We start from the raw sequence: 11,629 nt of genomic DNA on the forward strand, positions 1-11,629 counted from the left end.
CCACAGCTCAAGCGGCAGAGCAGGGAATCAAACCCGGTTCCTCCAGATTTTAGAATGCACCTGCTTTTACCCACTACAGCCAGCCCATTAGAGAAGTGATGCTGTTTCAGGGTGGGGGATAATCCACCCCAAAACAGCATCACTTTCAATGTTGTTTAACTAGGGACCCCAGATTCTCCCTTTAAGGTGGATCTAGTTTAAACACCATTGAAAGTGATGCTGTTTGGGGGTGGATTCCTGTATCACAGCGGCTGCCCCGGGGGGGGGGGTGTGTGTGCAAAGCTCAGATTTTGCACCAGGCTCCATTTTCCCTCTATGCCTCAGCCCAGAGGGGAGGGCAGGGCAGGGGAGTCTGCCATCCCCGACCTCGGAGAGCTGCTTTTATAAGCGCTAGGTCAGGGGCAGGGCTTGGGGAGGCGTGGCCATGCCCTAGGGGCAGGTGGGGGTGTGGCCCCCCAACCCCCCCTAAAAAATCTATACCTATGTCCCTGGTCTCTCAGAAACTACTTGGATTTAATATACTTTACTTTTCCTCACAGACACACCCTTGACCTTATTTCTTCCACTACCCACTGTTTCACACACCCTCAGTCTTGGCCCTGTGAGTTTCAGGCAACAACAACAACAACAACAACAACCATCTTTATTTGGCATTTAAAAATAGGTTCTAGAGCATTGCCAGACATTTTTGAAATACAAATCAAGAGTACAGTCAAAGCGCAGATAGGAAGAGAGTTTCAGGCATTACACAGCCTCCTTCACTCACACACACCAAACCCTCTCTACCTAGAGGTTTGGGGGCTTCCCAGACTGGTATGGTACAGGGGCTGGACAGACTCCTAGGTCTGGTCAGTGTCTACTGACAAGCCTCTGGCCGGCGCTTCACTCTGCACCAAAAAGCCAGTGCCTTCCTTTCACAAGCTTCCTTCGCTTGAGGAGAGTCACTAGAATCTTGCCAGCTATCTGAGCTGGACCAGAATTCCTTTACACCAGAGACAGAGCGGGGAGACTTCACTCCACAGACTCTGCTCTCAACTGAACATGAGCTGTTCTCTTCAGAACTCCCAACTAAGAACTGTCCGACAGGCTCTCTCTGTCTTTCTGTTTATCTAGCAGCGTTTTAGCGCCCCCTTACATTGGCCAGGGGCAACAGTGCCTTCCATCGACCAATCTCCTTGCTTTTATTTAAATTAGGGCCTGCTGCCTTACTGTTATTGTCACCAGGCCTCTTTAAGCAGGCCTGCTTCACACCAGCCCTTCAGGGTGGGGCAAGTCCGTTACACCTGCCTCTTGTTTGACTTCTTATTACTTGCCATATTAATTGTTATGACAGTGTGATGAAAACTCAGCAAGCTGTGGTTGTTAAGTATAAATGTGCTTACAGAGTATACAGCTAATATGATATGAATAGGTAACAAATAGTAATATACCTTCTAAATGTTTCTACTTAAGTACAATTAGTAAATAACATTATGTAAAAACTCAACAAGAATGAAGTGTTATAAATAGTATAACAAGTTCAGTGAATATATATTTTCCTTTAGATTAATCCATGCACTACACAACTGAGTATACTAGTGTTGGTGTAACAACTCCACTTGTTAGCTAAATATCAATAAATCAATCAATTAGCAGGCATCAATCTAATTATGTAATCTCACAATAAAAGATATGTACTATTATATAGTCAAAAAGACAATATATGACTCTATTAGTTCGATATTTTTATCCTAAATTCCATCAATAAATAACTTTACTAAATATCTATATTTCATTCTGTTACTACTAATTATAAGGAAAATCCCTATGAGGACAGATTAGGGCAATTAATAATAGAAATCCATCAAATGTTAAATTCATTGAAAGAAAAGTAGAGAAAATTTTAACAGATGCGAGCCAACAACAAAAAATTTCCCCTCTTCATGTATTACTGCAGCTGCTGCTATATGGCTAAATCAGGGGTTGGCAACCTTTACCACCCAAAGAGCCATTTGGACCCGTTTTCCATGGCCCCGAAGATCTACTGAGCCGGAGAGCAGGGTCGCCTCCGGTTCGGCCCCTCCACTCACCTTTCCTTCCACTGCTGCTGGGGAGGGCTGGAGGGACACGCCCACGCTACCCTCTGACCTCCAGGCCATGCGGAGCCACAGTATAAGGCTGAAAGAGCCGCATGCGGCTCCAGAGCCGCAGGTTGCGGACCGCTGAGCTAGATGTTGGATGTCCGCAGCTCCAGAATCACTGAGTGCTATGTATACTCGATGATGGGTATCACGTATACCTGCCGTTGTGAACTCTCGTAGATTCCTGTCTCAGTGTCATTGTAGACTCTGGCAGATACCACTCTCAGCTTCACAATGCCTGCAAAAATCCAGTCTAATGAAGCCCGGGATTTTCTCCATCACCTCCCACTCATGCCACCAAACAGCCAGTCTGTCTGCGCTCCACTTCCTCCTGGAAACTCACACAAGGCAGATCAGTCAGGCACGGCTCTGCGTACTGTCCACTGTCAAGGGGTCTGGGAGAATATTTGTTGAACCTCAGACTCCCCCCACCTTGAGACTTCTCCATTGCTTTCCAAGCATCCACCATATGGGTTGCAGTCTTAAGAAGACTTTTTTTGGCAGAAATCCCTGTTGAATAAAATGGGACTTATGCTTTGAAGGAGAGCTGCTTTAGGTTGCTCCCTTATTAAGTAATCATAGGTAGTGGAATATTCAACAAATTATGTTTGCATTCTAATCACATGCTTATGAAAAAGGCAGAGAGCTAGTCAGAATGCTGGTTGCAAAGGAGAGAGAGGTTTCACAGTAGCTAGGCCATTTCATTGTAATAAAGCAGACTAGTAGGTATATTTGCCTATTATTACAGAATTCAGGTTTGAACTTCCAACAGCTATTATTGTCAGAATGAAGGAAGAAATGTATGGTAATAGTTTTTCAAAAACACATAAAAAGGTGTAACATGACCTACTTTTAAATGCCAAACTCTTTAATTTCCCTTTTCTTAAGTTTGGACTTTTATACTAAGCCTTTTCTTATGATAGAATCCCCCCAGTGGACTTACATCAGCTTGTGATGCTAATAAAGTTAGCTTGCTTCCCCCTCACAATAACATAATATAATTTCTTTCTGTCTTGGAGGCTCTTAACAAATCACACTGAATGGTACTTGAATGCAACCATCAAAATTTGCAGCAACAAGCACAAATTACACATGATTTTTTTTTTTGATGATGCAGAATAAATATGACCTCTGTGGCACTCCAGGAGGAAACAACCCTGAAGGAAAGACTGAAATCATCTGTCACAAAAAGAAAATTAAAGAAAAACATGACAGCTTATTCAATATCCATTTGGTTTGTGGGCACTGTTAGTAAAGATATGTATTTTTCACTTGCCTTGTTATTAAAGTGCTTCCTTGCAAAATGTAATGAAGGATTATTAATTAAATATATCAACCAATTTCAGTGCAGTCCTGAGGTATATACTTAAAAGTCAGTCTCATTGATGTCACAGAGGTTTAGGATTAATTACAAAGCTTGATTGTAGTCTCCACTGTAGTTCACATACTAAGAAACACCTGGTCAGCTGCCCTACATCTAGCTCCCACTCACTAAAGCTAAGGGCCTAACTACCGTGTTTCCCCAAAAATAAGACAGTGTCTTATATTAATTTTTGCTCCCAAAGATACACTATGTCTTATTTTCAGGGGATGTCTTATTTTTCTGCTCCACAGCTGCATGCTCTGGTCCACGGGCATGCTTTCAAACAAAAACTTTGCTACGTCTTACTTTTGGGGGATGCTTTATATTTAGCACTTCAGCAAAACCTCTACTACGTCTTATTTTCAGGGGATGTCTTATTTTCGGGGAAACAGGGTAGATGAGATGGGAGTTTGTGAACTGACTTGGGGATGCACTGTCATGGGGACTCCTTTAAAGTGGCCCTGATTCTGGTTGGCGCCAGGGAACTGCTTTCCTCACACACCATTTTTCTGACCCCAGACTACTCTGGGGGATGTTATTTGCCTTCAACCCACCTGCCACATTTCACTTTTGATTGTGATGTGCTGGTGGAAGACTGAAGGAAGATCTGAGGTGGAATGTCATCTTTCAACCACTACTCTATTGTTATGCCTTTATTGGTGGTTTGAGAGGCAAAAATTAGCTGGTCAAGGTTTGAAAGGCATGACAATAAATGTCATCACCCCATATTTGTTGCATATCAAGTTACTGTTAAAAGTAGGAGCCTGCTGAAATGTTTCCATACATACACTGCCATACCAAGCAGAGTTATACCCTTCAAAAACCTTTGAAGTCAACAGGGTATGAGTATCAATGAATGGATTGTTTAAGATTCATTTACCTATTCACACCATAGCAATGTTCAAATTAAGAACTGTTTAGATTGCCAAGTAAAAGAAAATTAAAAAAAATATAACCTCTAAAACTTTCCAGTTTCAAACACAAAGGCAGTATGAAAATTAACCAAATTCCCTTGGAAATCATAAGTTCTGAATCATTTTCTGCTGGATTCTCAGTCAAGCAGTTTAATATCCTATTGCCAGCTTCTCACCATTTTGAACGGTACATCCATCTGTTTCCTACTGTTGCAAATAATAACTAGTTCCTGCTTCTGCTCAGTGCCTTGCTGCTAGGCTGGAATTAAAAACAGTCTCTTCCAAAGCAGGTTCTTTTGGGACAATTTTTCTGTCTGTTGCTTTCTCCTGTCTCAATCTACACTTTTCCCATATGCTTTCTGCCTAGATTATAAAATAGGAAAACAAAGACTTAAATTAATACCATTGAGGTGATAGTAATTTAGTTATAGCCATTATATAGTAATTTAGTTAGAGTAATTTAGTTATTTGTCCTTATTTAAGGCCAGTAGAAGTGCTACACAGGAACAAAACTCAGCCGCGCTCTTATAAATCTACTTTTATGGAACATCTGCTTTCAACCATTCATCTCCCTTAGCCTTAAAACTATTCTGCCTGTTCCTATGAAGAAATAGGAACTATGGTCAATTCTGCACAGCATAATAATAGCGGGTTACATTTGGTATTTTAGAATCCTTTGCATTCCCTTTGCATGTCCATTTCTGTGAAGGAATCGAGTTCAGACCAGGAGGAAATACTCCAATTTCTTTTGCATGAGCCTGGCTTTTTTTTCCCAATGCAGACACAGCCATGCATCCCTGGTGTGCTGCATTCTGATTGGCTGGTCCCCCCCGCCCCAAAGGCCACACTTCTGATTGGTGAATTCACAGCAACTGCGAGAAAACCAAACAGGATACCACCACCCCTTTTCTCTCTTACTTTGGAAAGGAGCCAGTGCAGTGAGCAACACGGCAAGCATGTTGTGTTGACCAATATTGGGCAGAGCACTATGTCCCATCCACATTCAAATGTGTGCAAGAAACCACAGCACGAGACACTCCCCCCCCCATGATATACCAAATAACATTTGACCAAAGGTGTGCAACTGCCTAGCTGCATGATCCGAGCAGCCAGAACATGTAAAAAGAGGGAAACAGGGCCATTGTTGCGAATCCATTCCCTTGCACACATGGGTGAGATGGCACTCAGTTGCTGCCATGGGCAGAAAAGATGCTTGAGGAATGTTTCAGAAAAGGTGAGCTACCACTCCGGTCAGTGGCTCAGCAGAAACGAAAATGACATGTGTAGGGATGAGCCGCTGACCCAGCAGAACCATAGGCAGAGCGCTTGGCATGCCGGCCCAACTACGGCCTTCTGGTCGCACCTGCTCCCCCATCCCCCACCCCCCCCCGGTGAGTCACAGGTCATGAACTACCTGGCTCACAGCCACCAGGTGTCCCAGACAAAGGGATAATGGGCCCTTGCCCCCAGGTGTGGATTAGGCCCAGACACGGACGCTTCTTCCTGCACGTACCAGCCCGATGAGATCATGCATCACCCTGGACCGATCCTCCCGGTCTCCCCGCTTCTCCCGCTTCTCCCGGCCTCCCGCCGACATCCAGCACCCCTTTGCCCCCGCCCCCCAGAGTAGAAAACCCTTCTAATAAAAGGTGTCAGGAACTAGCACGCGGCATAGAGAGCCTCGCGCGCCGATTTCACTGCTACTGACGTGGAGGCAATGTTATGTCGCCATCAGCCTGCAGGTCTATGGCCCCTCTTTGCGCGTAGACTTTCGCCCTCCTTTTGACTCCTTCTTCAGCCTTCAGGGTTTCACCCCCCCCGGAACTTTCTCTACTCTACCAAAGGGTGGACGCCTGTCCTCCTTCTACCTCCCTCTTTGCTCCCTTGCCTCTTTCTTAAATCCCGTTCGGCCGCCTCCTCCCTTCGCCCTCGGCTTCTTTCATTTTCTGGAAGGCCACCGCACCTCCGTCAACGCCATCGTAATGGCGTAGCTGAAGTTTCAGAAACCCTAGCAGAACGTGGTAGCCACGCGATCTGCAAAAGAAGGAAACCCTGATGGAAGACGCATGCCAGCATTCTGCGCCATGTGCCCCGTCCATTACACTGACCAGGAAGGAGAGGATGGCGATGGATTCAGCTAACTTTGTTGAGTACCGTCCCTTAAGCTACAACATCCCTCACTGCTGAAGCTCTGCAAGGCAATGCGGGACGTAAAGGAATCACTCTAAGCCCCTAGGTGTAAGAGGTGCAATGCGCAGGAGGCAGTGCGCCAGGAACCACTCTAATAATGGTTCCGGGAGGATTGGAAAACCACCTTTCGGTGATGCTTTTAAACCTCAGCGCAAGAGGAGGAGCAGCTCTCTCGGTATGGCGCATAATCACCGGCCAAGACAGCTTTCACGGCGGTGAGGCTTTCGTCCTAACCCCAATGTTTCAGATTGAGTCCCTGGGTCGGAGGCCACCGCCCTTACGATGCAGCCTTCTGGAGTGCGCATATAAAGGCGTACATAAGAAAAGTCCCCAACGCCGGACAACCGGACCCCAAAGCTTTCCTAGCAGATCCGGCAAAGCCCCAAGAGCCCTCTATGCTGAATTTGTGAACAGGCTCCAGGAGGCCCTGCTAAGAGGCAAGTAGATAGTGAGGGAGGCCCAAAACGAAGCTCCTTTTACGCCTCTGCCAAGGAGAACGCCTTCCCACTGGAGTGCCTTCTTCGAGGGCGATCAATACAGGCCTAGGGAAGAATCCCGAACTGGGTCCGCATATGCTTTGCAAAAACTTGCCAGGACATCCGGATCTCTCAAGCGCACCACCAAGCCAGTCTCTTAGCCGCAGCCCCTCTCTCCACCACTAGGGGCAGCCCCAGGATGAGTGTTTCAACTGCGGCAAGCCCGGGGACACTCTCCGAAGCGGGAATGTAGGCTGCCCGGAGGGGGGGCCTACGCACCACGATCGCAAGAGAGGGGGGGGGTTCTTCCCTCAGGGAGGCGAAGGCCCCAAAGGCAGCTCCTAAGACCAGATGCCCCCCCGGTGCCAGAGAGGCTTCCACTGGAGTGAGCCGAATTCCCTGCCCCGAGGAGAACTTCTTCTTCTGCGGCCCGGGCATCTCCCTCTCAGCCCAGGACCAAGGAGGAGACTATTCAGAGCAGCCTCAAACCCCCAAAACCACTTCTCTCCCTCTCACAGGCATTGGCATCTCGGGCTCACCTGCACCTTCCAACCTATTTCTTTCTAAAGTTCCCCACGAGATTCTCAAGGTTGCCCCTACCCAGTACAGCGACCCCCAGCCCCACGGGGACCATTGGGCTGGTTTTGCCAAAAGCATCTGCTGCCGGGCAGGGATTGTTCATCATCCTCCGGGGTCATCGACTCCACGCACCAAGGGAGACCCATCCACATCCAGGTATGGACGAACATCCCGCAGGAACTGCCGAGCGGAACCAGCTGCGCGACATTGGAAGCTAATACTTCCTGCCCCATGCACTGCTCCGGGCCATTGGATTCAATAAAGTTGCCATGAGCCCAAGCAGCCCTTCTAGGCTGGGCTAAGCATGCCACCATTGCAGCAGTGGAGACGCCCATTGGGAGTTTCCACGCCTGCATTACCTGGAGCTTCTACCATTGGAGGGGCACTCCGGCTCAAGGGGCTAGTGTAGACACTGGCGCCCGATGTAACTGTCATCAGGGCTGACCCGAAAGTGGCCCGATGTAACGCCGTCTATCAGTGGCCTACTAATGGAGGCCTGTCCAAGCAAGCATCTGGGGGGGTGGGAGGACAACAGGCTCGCGCAGACGGAGCGTCCGCCCAGCCATCGCAGGTCCAGCAGCCCGGGACTTCGAAAGTGACAGCTCACAGTCCGCCCCATCTGCCTTGGGACATCCATGTTAACCTTTGGGGAAGAGAGACCTCATGAGCCAGGTCAAGACATCTCTTGGTCTGGGATGGATAAATCCACCCCTCGGCCACTCCTTCCCCACTGCATAGAGATCATTGATCCCGACTGTGTTTCCTGACTCCGCCTCCTGACTCCTGCTCAGGAGCTGTCTTTCCTCTCTCCCCCCTTTCTCCTCCTTCTATTTTTTCCAACCAGCAAAGGCGGGAGGGGCCAATTGGCTGGACAGGCTCCTCCCTGGATTGGGGTAAAATCTGGGCCCTGTCCCGGTACCGTAGAGCACTGCCAGTGTGACAGGCCCCAGGTTAAAGAGGAAGTCCGCCATCTGCACTTATATTCTCACAAGCCTGCCTGGGTTGTGACTGCTTGGTGCTTGGCGTCTTACCTGGGCGCCTGGCAGCTTCTACTCCAATATTACATGTTAGCGGCCAGGCGCTTAGCTTCTAAACAGCCCCTTAAGGAGTGGTGGTTTCGGAGGCGGCATGGCATTTCCCCAAGATGAAGAATAATCACAACTTCTCAGCACCCTTACAGCTCCTTCTTGTGGAGCCAACCACTGCTGTCACGGTAAGTGCATTCCCCCTTGCAAGGGAAATCCCCTCCGCTTTGTAGAGGTTGAAATTTTACTCCTAAGAGCCTGATCGCTTTCATTCCCCTGATGCATTCGTACTCCAAAAGCGCTCTCAAAGTCCTTTTGTACTGCAAATTAAGTATGCATACCCCACAATTCCCTAATCGGTCCACTTTCGCCCTCCTCCGGGGCCTTCCGGACTCTTTCACCTTTTGACGCTAGCCCTCTGGATGACGCCTTTGAAGCCGACCCTCCCATCAGGATCACTTCCTACCCCTTGCCCTTCCTGTCAAAAAAAAAATTTTAAAGAAAGAGGAGTGGGTGGCCCTGCGCCATTCACATTCATGCAGGGCGGCAAACTTGAGCAAACTGGAGCAAACTTGATATTAACAATCACTCAAATCTGATCAATCGAAACCGAACTTGGCAGCCCATCAAGCGGTCGAGACCTCACCCACATGCTCAGGCCCCTCGCCGCCAGCTCCAAGACCTAGCCTGGCAGGACCCGGCCCCTCCCATAACCCGGGAAGGGGTGTGCTTCAGTCCCTCTTCCTACAGGTCTCTTGTGGATTTCGACTCGCCATGTCCGGCCAGCCCATGGAATGGCGCCAGGAAGAAACCAATCCCATCCCGGAGATGGAGCGGATCTCTCTGGAGGATCCTGTCCTACGGCCTCGACGGAACCGCCGCCAGCGCCCAGACGGTCCAAAGACCCGGATGACCTGGGGGGATGTCAAGGCGACCACCAACCAAGCTCGAGAGTTGCTGCAACAGCGAGGCTACCCGGAGACACCCGAGGACCTCTGTGCTGCCATCTTCGCCATCATCACTGCCAACTCTGCGGTCACCATCCTTTGCCTATTCTGCTGCCTTCTGCCGGTGGCAATCGGCCACCCCTTGACGAGCCTTGGTCAGACCAACATCTGGGAATGATTCGCTGCCGCTGCCAACGTCTCAACCTTCTGCCTGGGCCAGTACCTAGGAGTAGGAAGTTTGCTAAGCTCCTGCCTGCTCCCCGTTTGCAAAGCCCCCGGAGATTTCCTAGAGGAATCTGGCCTGAGCTCCTTTATGAACACCTCGTCCATCAAGTACTCCATGAGCGCTGACTGGGGACCCATCGTCCAAACCCTCCCGGTCGGCGCTCTCTCCCTCCTCACCAAGACAGTCGCCAACCACAAGTCCAACACCTGTGCCCACATTGCCGGCGTGGCGGGACGAGAGGTCGGCCCGAGCCCATTCACCGGCTCGGCTGGCTGGAACTGCACACATGTGGCGGACATTCCCCCCGTGTACGGGAACGTCCTGCTCCCCAAAGGCTGGTTCTGGACTTGCGGGGAAAGAACCTTCAACTACATCCCTGCTCGACTCTCTGCCGGAACCCTTTGCTGCCTCAGCCAGCCTCACCATTGTCCTGCCTCAGGCTCCACCCCAGGAGCCCAGGCGCCGCTGCCGCTCCACTCTCTCTCTCGACCCTCTTGCCGGAGCGATGCGGTCGCCCTCTCCGAGGCAGAGTTCGCTCCTCGCGGCCTCCCTAGTGGGAGTCCTGACTTGCTTCTTATAACGCTTAAGACTATTGGCCGGCTGGCCTGTGCCCTTCGCGAAGTCCATTAATTCCACCTCCACCGCTCTGGATGCCCTGGCCTCCGAAAGCAACAGGAACTTCGCCAAGCGACTTTAGATAATCGTGCTGCTATTGATTATTTGTTGTTACTGCATCACCAAGGTTGTGAAAATGTAAAGAATATGTGTTGTTTTAATCTCTCTGATAATTCCCATTTAATTCATATGAACGTGCATGAGTTGCAAGACATTGTGTCTAATCTGAAATATGATGTATTGCCCCACAGGTGGTCAGCCCTCTGGAGTTGGCTGCCAGGGGATGGTTAAGTATTATCGTACAGTTCTGCATTGGTTTGATTGTGTGCCTTATCGTCGGATCTTGCCTTATTCAGTGTATTTCTAGTATTGCCTGTAATGTGTGTGAGAAACCCTTTGATTTCCCCTTACGTCGCAACCAAGTTCTCATGTTGCGTAAGCAGCTCGACCAGCTTGGGCAGAATGCTGGGGAGGTGAGCGTCCCCTTGTCTCATCCCAACCAATTCGGCTTCCTTCCAAAAACGTAAAAAAGGAGGAGATGTAGGGATGAGCCGCTGACCCAGCAGAACCGTAGGCAGAGCGCTTGGCATGCCGGCCCAACTACGGCCTTCTGGTCGCACCCGCTCCCCCATCCCCCACCCCCCCGGTGAGTCACAGGTCATGAACTACCTGGCTCACAGCCACCAGGTGTCCCAGACAAAGGGATAATGGGCCCTTGCCCCCAGGTGTGGATTAGGCCCAGACACGGACGCTTCTTCCTGCACGTACCAGCCCGATGAGATCATGCATCACCTGACGGTCTCCCGTTCTCCCGCTCTCCCGGCCTCCCGCCGATCCACCCCTTTGCCTGCCCCCAGAGAAACCCTAATAAAAGGTGTCAGGAACTAGCACGCGGCGGAGTTGCCAGGATCACGGACCCCCGCGCTCCCGCTGCTGGCTCTCTCCACCAGATGATATCCCCGCGTCTCGTCTCGTTCTTACGGTGACTCCGCGTGCACGACTACAACATGACATCAGGCAGGGAGATCAGGCTGCAGTGCGAGAAAAATAAGGCAGTTGGCAGCCCCTTGGTGTTCCCACAGAAGCAGGTTCAAAGTGAGATTTTTTTGAAAAAGATCAATATTTTAGCGATTTTGAAAAACCCAGGATGAGGAAAATATCGCGGGATAATCCC

Source organism: Sphaerodactylus townsendi, linkage group LG04, assembly GCF_021028975.2.
Source record: "Sphaerodactylus townsendi isolate TG3544 linkage group LG04, MPM_Stown_v2.3, whole genome shotgun sequence".
NCBI classification, from domain to species: Eukaryota; Metazoa; Chordata; class Lepidosauria; order Squamata; family Sphaerodactylidae; genus Sphaerodactylus; species Sphaerodactylus townsendi.